We start from the raw sequence: 14135 nt of genomic DNA, 5'->3' as shown, positions 1-14135 counted from the left end.
AAATTATTTACATAATTTTAAGAATTAACGAATCAAAATTATATTGGCACAAAAGTATTCGCGCATAAAACGTTAAGGAACGTAAAATATAAATTATACTTTTCCGTTTTATTTAACTTTATATTTAATTTTTTTTTTTTTTAAAAAAAAGTCTGAAAAATGAAGTAAGATATATCTAATTTAATTTTAATTTTACTAATGCACTACTTAATTTTAATTGAAATTCTTATTTTTCTACTTGATAAATATGGAGTCGTAAATCCGCAAAAGTAATTTTATTTTTTTAAACAAATGTCATTTGCAAAATAAATAAAGTAAAATTGATTGGAATGAAATTAAAGATTTCATTCATGTTGAAATATTTTATTTAAGATGTAATTTAATTTAAGAAAATATTATGTAACAGTAAGATGTATTTCTAATGTATTTTTAATGGATTAAGATTAGAATTCTATGAGAGATGATGGAATCCACCTTATCTTCGTTTTTAAATTCGAATATCCGCTTTCAAACGTGATTGATCGAGGTTTGAATTTTTAAAATTTACTAAAATTTTGTTTATTTATTTCCTTAATAAAAAATAAAACAAATGAAAAATATCACGTCCTCATCCACATCTTTTTGATGGATGCGGATGAGGATGCAGAAGGATAAATCGTAAGTGAAAACTATCGATGAGCAAACATGATTAAATATACTGATAATTATTTATAATTACTAATTTTAAAATTAATAATAAATATACAGTAAAACCTGTCCAAGACGGAAATCTGCCAAACTGGAAGAAATATTCGTTACCGTGCGATTCCGGCTTATGCAGGTTTTACTGTTCTACATTATTTAGTTAAATAAAAGTGATTTATCAACGTCATCATCGGTAATCCTTTGTTACAATATTAAATTAAAAATTGTATTTCCGAATTAGAAAAATTTATGTTAATCAATTAGAGTAAAACCTGTGTAAGACGGAGTCACGCTGTTTCAATATTCTTTCCGCTTTAGCAGGTTACAGGTTTTTTTTAACATAGAAAATCGCTCCGTTCCGAAGGATTTTTCCGTTTAGACAGGTTTTTTACTGTTTAAACAAAAATGAATTTTAAGAAATCATCATCGTTATGATTATTGGATTATTGGTATTGTAAAATATTAATGCAGACGAATAGAAAAATGTTAATAATTTAAATTACAGAGGTTAAAATTTATTAAATATTAATATTAATTATTTATTTTAAACTGTAAAGTCCGGATACTAAAGATTTCCATCCCGATTAACAATAGAAATCCCATATAAAAACCGTGTAATTAACAATACAATAAACGTGATACACACAAATGTGATACAATAAACTGAAAATGTAGGATAATGTATTGAAGTAAAATGATATAATATATAATACAATAATACATATTAAAATTTCTACGATATAGAACATTTTTACACATATTTCGTGTATGCCCCACAGTTATAATGTAAAACGTGTAGCGATGTTCAATCAATACTGCGTGAGAGACAGACACGAAGATTTTCGAGTCTTACATAATAGTATTATGCAAGAAAATATTACAGTGAACTATTAAACTACTTTTTATCGGTTATATATATATATATTTATACAACGTATATACAGATTTATGGCTGCTGTCAACTTGTATCAGTGGTAACTGATACCTTTAGCAGAATAACAGATAAATAATTACTGCTAGATATAAGCGAGTACTTTCAAATTAACGACAGTACATCAATTAATGTATATTTTTCATAAAATGCAGCAAAATAAATACAATATCATTCGCTATCCTTCTTTATTTATTTCTAATTATATTTGATTTGTATCAGTCTACTTTCTAGACTGATATTGTAACTAATATCATCAGATACAACAAGAATAATCATACTTGATGCAATCGCAGCCAATATAACGAGACACACTATACCTAACACCAGAACGACTATTGTGTATAGAATATAATTAGATTAGTTATAGAGATAAACAAGATTATTTATAGTCAATTTATCTTGTTAAATCACAACTAATGCAGCTAAAATAACAAAAGTGTTACAGCCAAAACATTCGTAAATTTAGTTAATGTAACTAGTTATAGGAAATAATTACATTTTCAATTGGATCTATATAGATTTATAATGCATAACTCTTGTGATGTGTACAGTAAACATATGATATATATGAAATTTTATTATAATATCAAACTAATTGCTTTCTAACTAGAGTACTTTTCAAGTGACAACAGCAATTATTTTATAAAATGGTGCTTTGTAAGGATAAACAGTTGAATTAGTAAGAAAAACACGGCTTAATTATACTATTTCAGCTAAAAATTTGCAAGGTAATGTTATTGTAGACTATCACTTTCAAACTTTCAACGTAGTCATGAATAGAATTATTCAAGAATGTTAATATCTCACTCCCCCAAAAAGCGTGACCCCGTGTAATTTATTATACTGAATTTAAAGTAAAGCTGAATTCCTAATGTATTTTACAACAATTCAGTTTTAATTTGCTAAAATTATACATTATTAAATAATTTTAACGTTAAAAATCAAGTAACGAGTTGCGTAACTTTCCCGGCTAAAAAATCAAAATTGTGTGTGACGCATCTGTTACGAGATTTTATTTAAAAACTTTTTATATTGTTAATTATTATAAAATTGGTAAAAAGCTTAATTTTGAGGGTAGAGATAAGTTTTATAGAAAAATTGTTAATGGTAATTATGAGTGAAATCTTTGTTAAGTCCTTCTATCACCCCACCCTCTTGACCTTTAACTACCAAAATTTAACAGCGTCAATGCCCCTAATACATTGACCTCCTCACAAAATTTCAGAAATGTTCGACAAAAAGGACAGGATTTATTAAGCTTCAAATTTGCAAGATAATGATATTTTATTATTCCCAATTCTCAATAGGTCTCTTTCTATAAATTTTCTAAAATAAAGTAAGGCTGGTATCCTGAAAAATACATATTTAACGATTCAGTTTCGTTTTAAATATGTATAAATTATGCTTTTCAGCTAAAAATTTCCATAATAAAGCTGCATGTATACTATCATTTTCAGATTTTTAGCACAGTAATCACTAGAATTATTTATAACACTAAATGTAATTCGCTATACCGAAAACGTCATTCCTCTTTATTTATATTATAATCAACTTAAATTAATATATAATTACTAAAAGAAAAAAATTACATTTTACAAGAATTGTTTTCATCTTTTTAGAATCAAGAAATAGTTTCAACACGTGATATGAAATACATTCATTTTCTGCTTTTGATAAAGTAGAAATGCAAGTTTTGAATGTTTCCTTAGTATCATATATATGAAGAAATTCTTCAACTATTGTAAATAAAATCGTCAAAGACATATTTAAATTCTGTCAGAAGTTACTCAAGTAAAAATATTAAATTGGAAAATAAAAAATAAAAAATTGCATTATATAGTATATTAAATTGGAAAATAAAAAATAAAAAATTGCATTATATATTTGTGTGTGTGTACTTTTTTATTTAATGTTATAGAATTTTGTTAAAAATTAATTATTTTTTACATTCCACAAAATATTTCTGCGTATAGATAATTATAAATATTAAGATGTTAATGAAGTCTTTCTTATTTTTAAATTCTACGCAAATGTAATTCGGTTTATAAAGAATAAATGCTATGTAAAATAGCATTAAATAAGAGAAAAATTTCAAAACGCTAATTAATTTGATTATTATAAAAATGGGCGTATATTGCCAGTACATTGGGGTACTAGGCTAGTACCCCAATGTACTGGCACCCTTGGAACAGCCTTGGGAATTAGAGAAAGTAACACGTGCCCTAGTACTACTAGGGCACGTATTCTTTTCTCTAATCCCCAAGCGAGCTCCAAAATTCCATTATCAACGACAACAGAAAAGTTATGACTTCTATTCTATAAAAGAAATTAATGAATTAATAACCTTGAAAAAAAAAGTGTCGTGTGATACAAACCCATTCAACTAGACCATTTACTGAATGAGTGTGTACATATGTACAATATATGCAATACTGTAAACATGTCCATATATCTATTCTCATAACTCGGAGCTAAGTATTCTAAAGAGTAATACCATCACTTGTCTGATTTTTTTTTGTAGACCCGCATGATTTGGATCCCTAACAGCGTGTGATTTTGGAAACACTCACGATCTTTCAACAGGCAAGTCTAACTCTGTAAACATTGGCAAGCTCGCCCGAATGTCAACACGGAGTGAGACGAGTGTATAACCTCCCAAATATTTTTAATTTTAAACGGGAGTTTGTCTTTGTTATTTGTTATACTAGTAAATTATACGTTTACTTAAAAAATACCTCCATTAATTTCATACCGAACATAGTTAATAATTTTGAATATCAGATTACAAAAGTTACACGTATAATTCTTCAATTACACGAAGAATACAGACAATAAGAAAAATTTTTTAAAATATAAACTTTAGAATTTCAATTTAGACACAAACATAATATTTACTAAATGAAATTCAATATAATTTGGAAAGTAACTAGACTGAAATTCGAAACAGAAATTGCTAAATCGGATTTCTGCCCACATAAAATGCAATTAAAATGATCACTCAGGTAATAAGATTTCTAGTAATTAAAATAGTTAAATACTCTGTTAATTTAGGTATATCATTAATTTATATAAAAGACGTTTTATCCTCACTATGTTTAACGGAATATCAAAGCAATAAGCAGATTTAAGAGTACGTAGAATGCTTCTGCACCTCCTTTTGTAAATTTTCCCGAGTAAAGCTAGAGTAACATAAGAAAAAATCAAACACAGTTACGTAACTTTCCTGTCAAAACATTTATATTTGTGTGTGGGGCCATCTGTTATGAGATTTTATTTAAATCTTTCTTGTGTTAGTAATTATTATAAAGTGACAAAAAGCTTAATTTTTCAGGGTAGAGATGAGTTTTATAAATAAATTGCAAATAGTAATAATGAGTAAATTCTTCATTAAGTCCGACATATTACCTCTCCATCTCATCTTTAACCACCGAAATTTAATAAGCATTAATGCCTCTAACACACAAACTTCCCTACAAAATTTCCCCAAAGGGCACAAGAGTTGTTGAGCTTCAAAGTGGGTGAGCAAAATCGTCTTTTACTATACACACAGAGTAACACCCATACATACAAAAACAGCTTAATTTGTTTGCATTTCTGTACATTTCAAGGATTTCTGAGTCCAGAACTGTGGGGGGGGGGCATCTTTTGACCGATGGCCATACTCTCTTTTTTATATATAACACTTCTATAAAATTCAATGAGTGTGTTCCTTCAAATTATTCGTTAAAGGTACTTTTCATAGATTGAATTTCTTATATTATGATCTACTTTACAGTTTTATTCGTTGAATTATACATTTTTAAAAGATAATATAAATTTTACAGCAAAAAGTAAAGTCCTTGGAATATTTTTCTTACGTGTTTCTATCATAGAAGGAAATTCCAATGCTCTTCGTCAATACGAAATTTATAAACTTTTGAGTGATATTTTCTTCAATAATAGACTATTTATAATACATTTTCAAATATTTATACGCTTTTTGATAAGGATTTTACGTGTATTTTCGAATATATTTCAAGATCAATTGGAATTTTTACGATATCCTATTGAATGACTACATTCTTCAAGTTGAATTATTCTATTTTTGAAATTTAGCAACTACAGTACATAAAAGTGTGTTGAAAGCAGAGTTATCTTGCAAAACTGAGGTATTCTCGTAAGATTTTATGTATAAGTAAAATACAAATTTTCGTATGTACTTTTAATAAAAATTTTTTTCAACAATATGAATTTATGTACCGTAAACAATACACAGATTTTTATTTGGTTAAAAGAACAAAACTCTTTATGGGAGAGAAAGTATTAAGTATTGTGTTTTAATACAGACAGAGAAAATGAGAAAGACAGTAAAAGTGTAAATGAGTTTGAGAGAACGAGTGAGCGAGAGAGAATTCGTGTGTGAGCGTGTATAAGATTCTTGTATTTTTATATACACTCACACATTTGTCTTTTGTACTTTCAAAAATAGTGTTTAGTCTCACATTCTTAAAGTGTGATTCTGAATTATTTCGAAAATATAGATTTTCGTGTTCTTTAAAAGTGTGACTTTTGTGTGATTAATGATTAAGAGTGTAATTTAACGTGATTTAAGTGTGAGTTTTGTATTCCTTCATAAATATGATTTATTGTATGATTAAAATGTGATTCAGAAGATGTGATTTTGTATTAATTGTGATTCAAAAGGTGTGATTTTGTATTAATTGTGATTCAAAGGTGTGATTTTGTATTAATTGTGATCCAAAAGGTGTGATTTTGTATTAATTGTGATACAAAAGGTGTGATTTTGTATTAATTGTGATTCAAAAGGTGTGATTTTGTATTAACTGTGATTCAAAAGGTGTGATTTTGTATTAACTGTGATTCAAAAGGTGTGATTTTGTATTAATTGTGATCCAAAAGGTGTGATTTTGTATTAATTGTGATACAAAAGGTGTGATTTTGTATTAATTGTGATTCAAAAGGTGTGATTTTGTATTAACTGTGATTCAAAAGGTGTGATTTTGTATTAACTGTGATTCAAAAGGTGTGATTTTGTATTAATTGTGATCCAAAAGGTGTGATTTTGTATTAATTGTGATACAAAAGGTGTGATTTTGTATTAATTGTGATTCAAAAGGTGTGATTTTGTATTAATTGTGATTCAAAAGGTGTGATTTTGTATTTTCAAAACTGTGATTTTTGTATTTAGAGAATTTATTATATATATATAATACTTAAATTTAACTTCTTGCAGCTGCCAAAACTTTTAAAATTATTAAATTTAGAAGATGATATCGAAAATTTCAGTTAATTTTACATTTAAAACATTGAAAATATTTTCCTTTAAGTGCTCAAAAAATACGTACTTTTAAGCTATAAAAAATTGGCAAACATAATTATAACTTAATCAAAATAATTAGATTTATAAATTATAATAAAAGTTCTTAATGCTGTTTTCGTGTATGATAAATATGCATGGTCTCCAGCATCAAAATTCAATTGTATACTTTTTATTTAAAGTATACAAGTTAATTTTCTATAATTTCTTACCTTAATGAGCTACGTAAATTATTCATGACGGTTCTCCATTATTTATTTTATTTTACTTTACTTTTTTTTTATTTTTGTTTCTTACGTAAACACTTTGTTAAATTGAATGCAATTAAATTCTACTAGTTTTACCTCAATAAAACGTTCTTTAACGTATAAAACTTTTGTAAATAGGTAAATTAGCTATTATATTAAATTGCTTCAATGTAAATTACAATTATCCCAAAGTTGTTTATTGATAGAAAGCCAAGGTCTGCTTTTTTTTCTCCCTTCTTTATTTTTGCCGAAAGTAATGAAAATTAATACTTCTTTTCTTAACTTTAATCCAATTCAACTCATCTTGTACATTCAATAATTGTAGAGAGAGCCTTAATTATATTACCCTTTTCAATGGGGTTTTCTTTCATTATAATTAATGCCATGCAATAGCATTACATTGTAATGATTGTTATATAAAAGTAATAAGTGTTTGTGTTTATGTTTTCTTTGTGTTAGAAAATGAATATCAGATTAAAATATGAAAGAAATTGGCCCTACGGTATAAGGCCCATCCTCTTTACCAAATAATAACAAGTGTAAAGGCCCTAAATCATTTTTTTAATTAAAAAAATCACGTGACTTCCGGTCCAAACTGGACATTCTTAATTAGGTGTCTTGCCCTTAAACTTCCCATATCTAGTTCTGATATTCGTCTATCTAACTGTGTATCGGAATTAACGAAGAAACAGACGGACAGACGGACGATGTTTATCAAAATAATTAACATTTGCATATATATAAGAACATATCTTAACGGTACATAAGTTATTATATAGAAAATATTTATCATCATGTTATAATTTCACGCAAGAAATTGAAATTCCTAAAGTAAAATCTCTATTAAATTACTTTAACAACACGTAATTACTTAACTGTACATTGGAAATGTTTGCACAAAATAAAATTACTGTTTATAAAAATACAATTTAAATTATAATTACATCTAATTAAGATTAAAAAGAATACAAATTACATTTTAAAAAATTTAATAATGAAGCGATGTATTTAAAAAAAGCTGCAACTTTCTTCAAAAAAATAGTTTATTCAAAGAATTTCCTAACAAATAAAAAAAAACTTTCTATTCTATTGAATATTAAAAGTAGAAAAATCGTCATAAAAAGCGGAAAAATATGAAAAAATTTCGACAAAATTTTTAAATAAAATCGCAAATTTTCTGTAATTTCACTGCACAAAATCCTTTTAAATTGTGCTGTGAAATTACCTAAATGCTACACTTTAATCACCTTAAGAAACATACCGTAATTAACTCACAAATTAGTATTAATTATGATTAAAATAATTATAATAGCTACTACAATAAGAATTTACAGGGCATTCTAACTCTTAATGTTACTTAAAACATAAATAAATTAATAAATACTGTACTAAGCTTTCAGTTTCTTTTAATTTAAAATACAGTAACTGTTACGCTTCTATACTTATGTACACATTTAATTACAATTATTTTAAATTAAAACACTTAAATTAAATAGTTAAACATTGTAAATATGTAATTAATAAATTAGATTTTTTTATTTCCAGAAAAGAATTTTTGTATATAAAACTTATTAAAAGTCCTTATGTAACTTTGAAAACACGTCAAATAGCCTGGAGAAAGAAACAGTGATAACTTACAAAGTTTATTTTAGAGAGTTGATGTGAAGTTGTCAACATCTTGTTGCTAGGCATGTGAAATTCACACTTGTTTAAATATTTACAGTGTATTAATTACGTGAAACACAAGTAAATAATTGTGTGACATACATCTTAATTTTATGCATTGAAAATTGTACGAAGTCATGTTAATTTTCGCAACAATTTAGCATTATTTCATGCAATCACGTGCCATTCGTATGTAACATAGAGTAAAGTATGGCAAACGGTCAAAAAATATCACCCCCCAAGACTTTTATACTTTTGGACTCCTGACCTTGAAAGTTCGAGAAATGAGAAAATTTTGCGGGTTTTTTTTAAAGCGTAATAACTCCTGTACGTTTCGTCAAAAATTTTCGAAATTTTGCAGGGGGATTTATGTGTTAGGAGGGTTAATTCTGTTAAATTTTGGTGGTTAACGGTTAAGGTGTTGGAGAGATATACGAAGTCGTTTTTCATATCTCGTGTGGGTCAAATTTAATAGAAGATTTTTTAAATACAACTCCTTCCTACTTTCAAAATTAAGCCTTTCCCCCCTACTTTCCCCCTAAAATAAAATAACAGAGTTAAAAAACATATGCTTTTATATCGAGCAATTTGTCATTATTTAATAAATTATAACAGTTATAACACGAAGATTTAGTTACTAAGTACGCAGTTTACAATGTTTCATCCAATTAAATACTCCTTAATGAAAGCATCAAAATGCAAATATTACAAACTGCAAGTAAATACCCTATCGAGTTTTTATGGTTTAACACTTAAAATGTATAAATTAATGTTTGATACGTGAGTATAATTGACAATTGGGTTAGATACTATAAACGAGGGATACGCGTAATCAATTATGGGAGTTAGAAATCTGATCCCTAATAGGTAGGTTAACACCACACGGAGCAGCTCTCTACAGTGAAAACGTCAGAAATAATAATTAATTACCAATTAACTTTTATTAGGTCCCACTAGAGAATATTAAGGCCTAACTACCATTCAAATTCGTTGCAATTAATTAAAATTTGAAATATTCGGGTTACCGATTTATACAGATTTTATAGTACTTTTACCGGTTTCCGTTTTAAACAGGTTTTTCTTTTTTAAGGAAAACAATAACTCCATTTTGAAGAATATTTTCCGCTTAAGCAGGTATTAATGTTCTGTTTTAAACAGGTTTTACCGTATATACACATATTATAAAAAGAAAAGGAAGGAAAAAAAATGATAAGTTACGTTAACAAGGAAAAAAAGATAAAATTACAACTTATAACTACGTAAATTACAGTTCATTATAAAATACTTTTTCTTCCTTTAATATCAAGTAATGTGATATCTTCGAAATTCATCGAATTACCTGTATTTCTAAGTTACTCTCAATCTGATACAATACAAGTTAGGTACACATTGCCTTTTTTTTTAATGTAGTAATTACTATTAATAAAATAAAAAAGTATATATATATATAAATTGGTAACATGAAACATCATAAAATCTTTCTTTCCCTGATTATTTTCCTACGCTTAATTAAACTTACGTCATTTGAGTTATTAACTTAATATTGTAAAGAAATTCGAATAATTGTTTGGTATCAACATTAATTAGATTAAGAATAGAAGATGGAGATATATTCATGAAAGATAAGGTAAAAAATAAAATAAAGTTTAGTTTTACAGTAAGCAAATGGAGAAAAATTACTATGATCTGAGGGAATGAGAGAAAAAATGATTGACATCAGTAAGAGTATACGTGATTGTGATTGAAAACAATTTTCCGTGACCAGGATTGAGAATTGAAGGTGACCAGAAGACCAATTCTGTGATCAGAAAGTAAAAACAAAGATGAAAACGAGCAGAATTTGTGATCAGAAGGTAAAAACAAAGATGAAAACGAGCAGAATTTGTGATCAGAAGGTAAAAACAAAGATGAAAACGAGCAGAATTTGTGATCAGAAGGTAAAAACAAAGATGAAAACGAGCAGAATTTGTGATCAGAAGGTAAAAACAAAGATGAAAACGAGCAGAATTTGTGATCAGAAGGTAAAAACAAAGATGAAAACGAGCAGAATTTGTGATCAGAAGGTAAAAACAAAGATGAAAACGAGCAGAATTTGTGATCAGAAGGTAAAAACAAAGATGAAAACGAGCAGAATTTGTGATCAGAAGGTAAAAACAAAGATGAAAACGAGCAGAATTTGTGATCAGAAGGTAAAAACAAAGATGAAAACGAGCAGAATTTGTGATCAGAAGGTAAAAACAAAGATGAAAACGAGCAGAATTTGTGATCAGAAGGTAAAAACAAAGATGAAAACGAGCAGAATTTGTGATCAGAAGGTAAAAACAAAGATGAAAACGAGCAGAATTTGTGATCAGAAGGTAAAAACAAAGATGAAAACGAGCAGAATTTGTGATCAGAAGGTAAAAACAAAGATGAAAACGAGCAGAATTTGTGATCAGAAGGTAAAAACAAAGATGAAAACGAGCAGAATTTGTGATCAGAAGGTAAAAACAAAGATGAAAACGAGCAGAATTTGTGATCAGAAGGTAAAAACAAAGATGAAAACGAGCAGAATTTGTGATCAGAAGGTAAAAACAAAGATGAAAACGAGCAGAATTTGTGATCAGAAGGTAAAAACAAAGATGAAAACGAGCAGAATTTGTGATCAGAAGGTAAAAACAAAGATGAAAACGAGCAGAATTTGTGATCAGAAGGTAAAAACAAAGATGAAAACGAGCAGAATTTGTGATCAGAAGGTAAAAACAAAGATGAAAACGAGCAGAATTTGTGATCAGAAGGTAAAAACAAAGATGAAAACGAGCAGAATTTGTGATCAGAAGGTAAAAACAAAGATGAAAACGAGCAGAATTTGTGATCAGAAGGTAAAAACAAAGATGAAAACGAGCAGAATTTGTGATCAGAAGGTAAAAACAAAGATGAAAACGAGCAGAATTTGTGATCAGAAGGTAAAAACAAAGATGAAAACGAGCAGAATTTGTGATCAGAAGGTAAAAACAAAGATGAAAACGAGCAGAATTTGTGATCAGAAGGTAAAAACAAAGATGAAAACGAGCAGAATTTGTGATCAGAAGGTAAAAACAAAGATGAAAACGAGCAGAATTTGTGATCAGAAGGTAAAAACAAAGATGAAAACGAGCAGAATTTGTGATCAGAAGGTAAAAACAAAGATGAAAACGAGCAGAATTTGTGATCAGAAGGTAAAAACAAAGATGAAAACGAGCAGAATTTGTGATCAGAAGGTAAAAACAAAGATGAAAACGAGCAGAATTTGTGATCAGAAGGTAAAAACAAAGATGAAAACGAGCAGAATTTGTGATCAGAAGGTAAAAACAAAGATGAAAACGAGCAGAATTTGTGATCAGAAGGTAAAAACAAAGATGAAAACGAGCAGAATTTGTGATCAGAAGGTAAAAACAAAGATGAAAACGAGCAGAATTTGTGATCAGAAGGTAAAAACAAAGATGAAAACGAGCAGAATTTGTGATCAGAAGGTAAAAACAAAGATGAAAACGAGCAGAATTTGTGATCAGAAGGTAAAAACAAAGATGAAAACGAGCAGAATTTGTGATCAGAAGGTAAAAACAAAGATGAAAACGAGCAGAATTTGTGATCAGAAGGTAAAAACAAAGATGAAAACGAGCAGAATTTGTGATCAGAAGGTAAAAACAAAGATGAAAACGAGCAGAATTTGTGATCAGAAGGTAAAAACAAAGATGAAAACGAGCAGAATTTGTGATCAGAAGGTAAAAACAAAGATGAAAACGAGCAGAATTTGTGATCAGAAGGTAAAAACAAAGATGAAAACGAGCAGAATTTGTGATCAGAAGGTAAAAACAAAGATGAAAACGAGCAGAATTTGTGATCAGAAGGTAAAAACAAAGATGAAAACGAGCAGAATTTGTGATCAGAAGGTAAAAACAAAGATGAAAACGAGCAGAATTTGTGATCAGAAGGTAAAAACAAAGATGAAAACGAGCAGAATTTGTGATCAGAAGGTAAAAACAAAGATGAAAACGAGCAGAATTTGTGATCAGAAGGTAAAAACAAAGATGAAAACGAGCAGAATTTGTGATCAGAAGGTAAAAACAAAGATGAAAACGAGCAGAATTTGTGATCAGAAGGTAAAAACAAAGATGAAAACGAGCAGAATTTGTGATCAGAAGGTAAAAACAAAGATGAAAACGAGCAGAATTTGTGATCAGAAGGTAAAAACAAAGATGAAAACGAGCAGAATTTGTGATCAGAAGGTAAAAACAAAGATGAAAACGAGCAGAATTTGTGATCAGAAGGTAAAAACAAAGATGAAAACGAGCAGAGTTCTGCGATAGGAAAGTAGAAACTACATTGAATAGCGGAAAATGTCTGTGGTCAAGTAATAAAAACGACCACAACCGAAGCCAGTAAAATAATTAATAAAAACACCTATAATTAGACAAAAAAACTTTTCGTAATCAGAATAGAAACAAAAAATGATATAAAATGAACGCTAACACTTCAAATTATAGAAACATCAAAATGAAATTGCAATTGTTGATTATTAAATATACAAATAAACTAAAATGTGCAAATATTTTTCTTTTATTATTAAATTATTCCTTCGAAATTCGGAAGTTAATATCAACTAAAACCATATTCTAGTCTTTTGGAAGTTAACTTCATTCGACAGAGTAAACCCGACTTTTAAATCTAATTGATTCTTGAATAAAATTTTGTTAAGCAAGTCGTTGTAAAGTGGTAGTAACGTCCCTTCATTGAGCTGAAATTTGAAAAAATTGTAGACTTATAAATTCCAACTTTCTGAGAATATTTTAGTGAAAATATGGAAACGATTGGCCCCACCATATAAATTTAATGAAACTATAGCACTATACAGAATCCTGCTTCAATTTTCTATAGTCATTTAAAGTAAATTTCCCTACGATTCCTTAATACATGCACAAAAAATTCCTTGTAAGACATTCATCGAAATTTGGACGATTTTACAGATAAACCAGCGATTAATTATTGTGATATCGTGAGAATACCAAGCTGTAATTTCTAATCATATTTGAATTTAAGAAATCACGTTAATTCCGGAAGTTAGTATGAAGTTATTAGGAGCTACTTTTCATATATAGTCTGTAACACTGTTCTAGAGATTAACGAATAACGGACGAACAGACTGACGACTGTAGGAAGGTACACGGGCACACGTACAGTGCATTGAGGCACTTGGGACACGTGTTGCCCTTTTCCTAATCTCCAACGAGTCCCAAATTGGAGTGAAGGGGGCCACAATGGAATTCCA

The 14135-nt window shown here is 28.3% G+C and overlaps 1 protein-coding gene across 1 annotated transcript in view; it reads right to left on the bottom strand.

Moving 5' to 3' along the window:
• Window positions 1–14135, bottom strand: part of LOC136973503 (insulin-like growth factor-binding protein-related protein 1) — a 36648-nt gene that overhangs the window by 4370 nt on the left and 18143 nt on the right. The gene's annotated exons all lie outside the window — the stretch shown is intronic.

This window comes from Centruroides vittatus, unplaced genomic scaffold (genome assembly GCF_030686945.1).
Source record: "Centruroides vittatus isolate TY-2023 unplaced genomic scaffold, ASM3068694v2 contig_318, whole genome shotgun sequence".
NCBI classification, from domain to species: domain Eukaryota; kingdom Metazoa; phylum Arthropoda; class Arachnida; order Scorpiones; family Buthidae; genus Centruroides; species Centruroides vittatus.
The sequence above is the reverse complement of the archived record's forward strand: the minus strand, read 5'-3'. Positions and strand labels throughout refer to the sequence as shown.